A 6812-nucleotide genomic window follows, 5' to 3' on the forward strand; every position below is an offset into this window, starting at 1 on the left:
CGACCGCCACAAGGCGACCGCCACCATCCCCAAGCGCCACCCCCCGACCGCCACCCCCCGACCGCCACCAGCCGACCGCCACCAGCCGACCGCCACCAGCCGACCGCCACCAGCCGTTCGCGGTGTGCGCCTCCGGCGCCACCGGTCCCAAGCACCATCCCCAAGCGCCATCCCCGACCGCCACCCCCCGACCGCCACCCCCCGACCGCCACCAGCCGACCGCCACCAGCCGACCGCCACCAGCCGTTCGCGGTGTGCGCCTCCGGCGCCACCGGTCCCAAGCACCATCCCCAAGCACCATCCCCGACCGCCACCCCCCGACCGCCACCCCCCGACCGCCACAAGCCGACCGCCACCAGCCGACCGCCACCAGCCGACCGCCACCAGCCGTTCGCGGTGTGCGCCTCCGGCGCCACCGGTCCCAAGCACCATCCCCAAGCACCATCCCCGACCGCCACCCCCCGACCGCCACCCCCCGACCGCCACCCAGCGACCGCCACCAGCCGACCGCCACCAGCCGACCGCCACCAGCCGTTCGCGGTGTGCGCCTCCGGCGCCACCGGTCCCAAGCACCATCCCCAAGCACCATCCCCGACCGCCACCCCCCGACCGCCACCAGCCGACCGCCACCCAGCGACCGCCACCCGCCGTTCGCGGTGTGCGCCGTTATCCGCCTCTCGGTGGTTCCTTGCCGGGCGTGGGTCGGCGTCCGCTGTCGGTAGGTGACGGGACCATAATCGGCCCGCGGACCAGCCGGCGGGGCTCTCTTGAAAGCCTACCCGCCTTCGCTGGTTCCCCGGTCGGCCACGAGTAGCGAGAATTCGGCCTCTTCGCCCGGAGCGCGGCTCAACTTCAGCGAAAATGCACTAAGTGCCAAAGCCCATTCATTTACAACGGCGTGTCCGCCAGAGGGCGCGTTTCCCGCCGCGGACCGGCCGGCGGGGCTCGTCGGAGAGCGTGTCCGCCTCTCGGTGGTTCCTGCCGGGCGTGGGTCGCCGTCCGCTGTCGGTACTTTACGGGACCACGTTCGGCCCGCGGACCAGCCGGCGGGGCTCCCTAGAAAGCTTATCCGCCTTCGCTGGTTCCCTGGTCGGCCACGAGTAGCGGGAATTCGGCCTCTTCGCCCGGAGCGCGGCTCAACTTTTGCGAAAATGCACTAAGTGCCAAAGCCCATTCATTTACAACGGCGTGTCCGCCAGAGGGCGCATTTCCCGCCGCGGACCAGCCGGCGGGACCCGCTCGACTTCCTATCCGCCTTCGCTGGTTCCCAAGTCGGCCACAAATTACGATTATTCGGCCTCTCGCTCTGGAAGTGCCATCGGCACTTGCTCGGAAAAGTGTCCGCCTCTTCTGGTTCCCTAGGTCGGCCGCCAAATGCGAAAAATCGGCCTCTACCCCGTTTGGGTACCAGGGGTAGGGTGCAGTACCAACTTTGGTCTTCAGGTGCGCCAGAGCGCGATGGTTGGTCCCACTAGTCAGCGTACTCATCGACGGTTTACTCCCCTTTCGCAAAATATAGTGGGCACGTATGTGCAGGACTGTTTATTTTTATTTTGAAAAATTTTCTAAGTGCCAGCGGACGCTGGCACACGACGTGTCCGAGCCACGATGGTGCCCAGGCCGGACAGCGACGGCGAAAAAGCCGATTCTGGAAGTTTCGAATATGCCAACGGCAAAAGCGGCGCGATGTGTCCGCCTCGGCTGGTTCTCCGGTCGGCCAGAAAAAGTGAAAATTCGGCCTCTCGCTCTGGAGGTCCGACGAACTTTGGCGAATATTTTCTAAGTGCCAACGGGTGTTACACCGTAATGTGTCCGACGCGGCTGGTTCCTCCGGTCGGCCAGAAAAAGTGAAAATTCGGCCTCTTCGCCTGGAAGTCCGGCCGACTTGGGCGAATATTTTCTAAGTGCCAACGGGTGTTGCGCCGAAATGTGTCCGACTCGGCTGGTTCCCCGAGTCGGCCCGAACGAGCGAAAATTCGGCCTCTTCGCCTGGAAGTCCGACGAACTTTGGCGAATATTTTCTAAGTGCCAACGGGTGTTCGGCCGTAATGTGTCCGACTCGGCTGGTTCCCCGAGTCGGCCCGAACGAGCGAAAATTCGGCCTCTTCGCCTGGAGGTCCAACGAACTTTGGCGAATATTTTCTAAGTGCCAACGGGTGTTACGCCGAAATGTGTCCGACTCGGCTGGTTCCTCCGGTCGGCCCGAACGAGCGAAAATTCGGCCTCTTCGCCTGGAAGTCCGGCCGACTTGGGCGAATATTTTCTAAGTGCCAACGGGTGTTACGCCGAAATGTGTCCGACTCGGCTGGTTCCCCGAGTCGGCCCGAACGAGCGAAAATTCGGCCTCTTCGCCTGGAAGTCCGGCCGACTTTGGCGAATATTTTCTAAGTGCCAACGGGTGTTCGGCCGTAATGTGTCCGACTCGGCTGGTTCCCCGAGTCGGCCAGAAAATGTGCAAATTCGGCCTCTTGCTCTGGAAGTCCTGCCAACTTGAGCGAATATTTTCTAAGTGCCAACGGGTGTTCGGCCGTAACGTGTCCGACTCGGCTGGTTCCCCGAGTCGGCCCGAACGAGCGAAAATTCGGCCTCTCGCTCTGGAAGTCCTGCCAACTTGAGCGAATATTTTCTAAGTGCCATCGGGTCTCTCCCGGAAAAGTGTCCGACTCGTCCGGTTCCCTAGTTCGGCCACATATTGTGAAAATTCGGCCTCTTGCTCTGGAAGTCCTGCCAACTTGAGCGAATATTTTCTAAGTGCCATCGGGTCTTGCCCGGAAAAGTGTCCGACTCGGCTGGTTCCCCGAGTCGGCCACGGAATGTGAAAATTCGGCCTCTTGCTCTGGAAGTCCTGCCAACTTGAGCGAATATTTTCTAAGTGCCATCGGGTCTTGCCCGGAAAAGTGTCCGACTCGGCTGGTTCCCCGAGTCGGCCCGAACGAGCGAAAATCCGGCCTCTCGCTCTGGAAGTCCTGCCAACTTGAGCGAATATTTTCTAAGTGCCATCGGGTCTTGCCCGGAAAAGTGTCCGACTCGGCTGGTTCCCCGAGTCGGCCCGAACGAGCGAAAATTCGGCCTCTTCGCCTGGAAGTCCTGCCAACTTGAGCGAATATTTTCTAAGTGCCATCGGGTCTTGCCCGGAAAAGTGTCCGACTCGGCTGGTTCCCTAGTTCGGCCACATAATGTGAAAATTCGGCCTCTTCGCCTGGAAGTCCTGCCAACTTGAGCGAATATTTTCTAAGTGCCATCGGGTCTTGCCCGGAAAAGTGTCCGACTCGGCTGGTTCCCCGAGTCGGTCCGAACGAGTGAAAATTCGGCCTCTTGCTCTGGAAGTCCTGCCAACTTGAGCGAATATTTTCTAAGTGCCATCGGGTCTTGCCCGGAAAAGTGTCCGACTCGGCTGGTTCCCTAGTTCGGCCACATAATGTGAAAATTCGGCCTCTTGCTCTGGAAGTCCTGCCAACTTGAGCGAATATTTTCTAAGTGCCATCGGGTCTTGCCCGGAAAAGTGTCCGACTCGGCTGGTTCCCCGAGTCGGCCCGAACGAGCGAAAATTCGACCTCTTGCTCTGGAAGTCCTGCCAACTTGAGCGAATATTTTCTAAGTGCCATCGGGTCTTGCCCGGAAAAGTGTCCGACTCGGCTGGTTCCCCGAGTCGGCCAGAGAAAGAGAAAATTCAGCCTCTTGCTCTGGAAGTCCTGCCAACTTGAGCGAATATTTTCTAAGTGCCATCGGGTCTTGCCCGGAAAAGTGTCCGACTCGGCTGGTTCCCCGAGTCGGCCCGAACGAGCGAAAATTCGGCCTCTCGCTCTGGAAGTCCTGCCAACTTGAGCGAATATTTTCTAAGTGCCATCGGGTCTTGCCCGGAAAAGTGTCCGACTCGTCCGGTTCCCTAGTTCGGCCACATAATGTGAAAATTCGGCCTCTTGCTCTGGAAGTCCTGCCAACTTGAGCGAAAATTTTCTAAGTGCCATCGGGTCTTGCCCGGAAAAGTGTCCGACTCGTCCGGTTCCCTAGTTCGGCCACATAATGTGAAAATTCGGCCTCTTGCTCTGGAAGTCCTGCCAACTTGAGCGAATATTTTCTAAGTGCCATCGGGTCTTGCCCGGAAAAGTGTCCGACTCGGCTGGTTCCCCGAGTCGGCCCGAACGAGCGAAAATCCGGCCTCTCGCTCTGGAAGTCCTGCCAACTTGAGCGAATATTTTCTAAGTGCCATCGGGTCTTGCCCGGAAAAGTGTCCGACTCGGCTGGTTCCCCGAGTCGGCCCGAACGAGCGAAAATTCGACCTCTTCGCCTGGAAGTCCTGCCAACTTGAGCGAATATTTTCTAAGTGCCATCGGGTCTTGCCCGGAAAAGTGTCCGACTCGGCTGGTTCCCTAGTTCGGCCACATAATGTGAAAATTCGGCCTCTTCGCCTGGAAGTCCTGCCAACTTGAGCGAATATTTTCTAAGTGCCATCGGGTCTTGCCCGGAAAAGTGTCCGACTCGGCTGGTTCCCCGAGTCGGTCCGAACGAGTGAAAATTCGGCCTCTTGCTCTGGAAGTCCTGCCAACTTGAGCGAATATTTTCTAAGTGCCATCGGGTCTTGCCCGGAAAAGTGTCCGACTCGGCTGGTTCCCTAGTTCGGCCACATAATGTGAAAATTCGGCCTCTTGCTCTGGAAGTCCTGCCAACTTGAGCGAATATTTTCTAAGTGCCATCGGGTCTTGCCCGGAAAAGTGTCCGACTCGGCTGGTTCCCCGAGTCGGCCCGAACGAGCGAAAATTCGACCTCTTGCTCTGGAAGTCCTGCCAACTTGAGCGAATATTTTCTAAGTGCCATCGGGTCTTGCCCGGAAAAGTGTCCGACTCGGCTGGTTCCCCGAGTCGGCCAGAGAAAGAGAAAATTCAGCCTCTTGCTCTGGAAGTCCTGCCAACTTGAGCGAATATTTTCTAAGTGCCATCGGGTCTTGCCCGGAAAAGTGTCCGACTCGGCTGGTTCCCCGAGTCGGCCCGAACGAGCGAAAATTCGGCCTCTTCGCCTGGAAGTCCTGCCAACTTGAGCGAATATTTTCTAAGTGCCATCGGGTCTTGCCCGGAAAAGTGTCCGACTCGGCTGGTTCCCTAGTTCGGCCACATAATGTGAAAATTCGGCCTCTTCGCCTGGAAGTCCTGCCAACTTGAGCGAATATTTTCTAAGTGCCATCGGGTCTTGCCCGGAAAAGTGTCCGACTCGGCTGGTTCCCCGAGTCGGCCCGAACGAGCGAAAATTCGGCCTCTCGCTCTGGAAGTCCTGCCAACTTGAGCGAATATTTTCTAAGTGCCATCGGGTCTTGCCCGGAAAAGTGTCCGACTCGTCCGGTTCCCTAGTTCGGCCACATAATGTGAAAATTCGGCCTCTTGCTCTGGAAGTCCTGCCAACTTGAGCGAAAATTTTCTAAGTGCCATCGGGTCTTGCCCGGAAAAGTGTCCGACTCGTCCGGTTCCCTAGTTCGGCCACATAATGTGAAAATTCGGCCTCTTGCTCTGGAAGTCCTGCCAACTTGAGCGAATATTTTCTAAGTGCCATCGGGTCTTGCCCGGAAAAGTGTCCGACTCGGCTGGTTCCCCGAGTCGGCCCGAACGAGCGAAAATCCGGCCTCTCGCTCTGGAAGTCCTGCCAACTTGAGCGAATATTTTCTAAGTGCCATCGGGTCTTGCCCGGAAAAGTGTCCGACTCGGCTGGTTCCCCGAGTCGGCCCGAACGAGCGAAAATTCGGCCTCTTCGCCTGGAAGTCCTGCCAACTTGAGCGAATATTTTCTAAGTGCCATCGGGTCTTGCCCGGAAAAGTGTCCGACTCGGCTGGTTCCCTAGTTCGGCCACATAATGTGAAAATTCGGCCTCTTCGCCTGGAAGTCCTGCCAACTTGAGCGAATATTTTCTAAGTGCCATCGGGTCTTGCCCGGAAAAGTGTCCGACTCGGCTGGTTCCCCGAGTCGGTCCGAACGAGTGAAAATTCGGCCTCTTGCTCTGGAAGTCCTGCCAACTTGAGCGAATATTTTCTAAGTGCCATCGGGTCTTGCCCGGAAAAGTGTCCGACTCGGCTGGTTCCCTAGTTCGGCCACATAATGTGAAAATTCGGCCTCTTGCTCTGGAAGTCCTGCCAACTTGAGCGAATATTTTCTAAGTGCCATCGGGTCTTGCCCGGAAAAGTGTCCGACTCGGCTGGTTCCCCGAGTCGGCCCGAACGAGCGAAAATTCGACCTCTTGCTCTGGAAGTCCTGCCAACTTGAGCGAATATTTTCTAAGTGCCATCGGGTCTTGCCCGGAAAAGTGTCCGACTCGGCTGGTTCCCCGAGTCGGCCACGGAATGTGAAAATTCGGCCTCTTGCTCTGGAAGTCCTGCCAACTTGAGCGAATATTTTCTAAGTGCCATCGGGTCTTGCCCGGAAAAGTGTCCGACTCGGCTGGTTCCCCGAGTCGGCCAGAGAAAGAGAAAATTCAGCCTCTTGCTCTGGAAGTCCTGCCAACTTGAGCGAATATTTTCTAAGTGCCATCGGGTCTTGCCCGGAAAAGTGTCCGACTCGGCTGGTTCCCCGAGTCGGCCCGAACGAGCGAAAATTCGGCCTCTTCGCCTGGAAGTCCTGCCAACTTGAGCGAATATTTTCTAAGTGCCATCGGGTCTTGCCCGGAAAAGTGTCCGACTCGGCTGGTTCCCTAGTTCGGCCACATAATGTGAAAATTCGGCCTCTTCGCCTGGAAGTCCTGCCAACTTGAGCGAATATTTTCTAAGTGCCATCGGGTCTTGCCCGGAAAAGTGTCCGACTCGGCTGGTTCCCCGAGTCGGCCCGAACGAGCGA

This window comes from Syngnathus floridae, unplaced genomic scaffold, assembly GCF_059516105.1.
Source record: "Syngnathus floridae isolate MCC-2025c unplaced genomic scaffold, RoL_Sflo_1.0 HiC_scaffold_274, whole genome shotgun sequence".
Lineage (NCBI taxonomy): Eukaryota > Metazoa > Chordata > Actinopteri > Syngnathiformes > Syngnathidae > Syngnathus > Syngnathus floridae.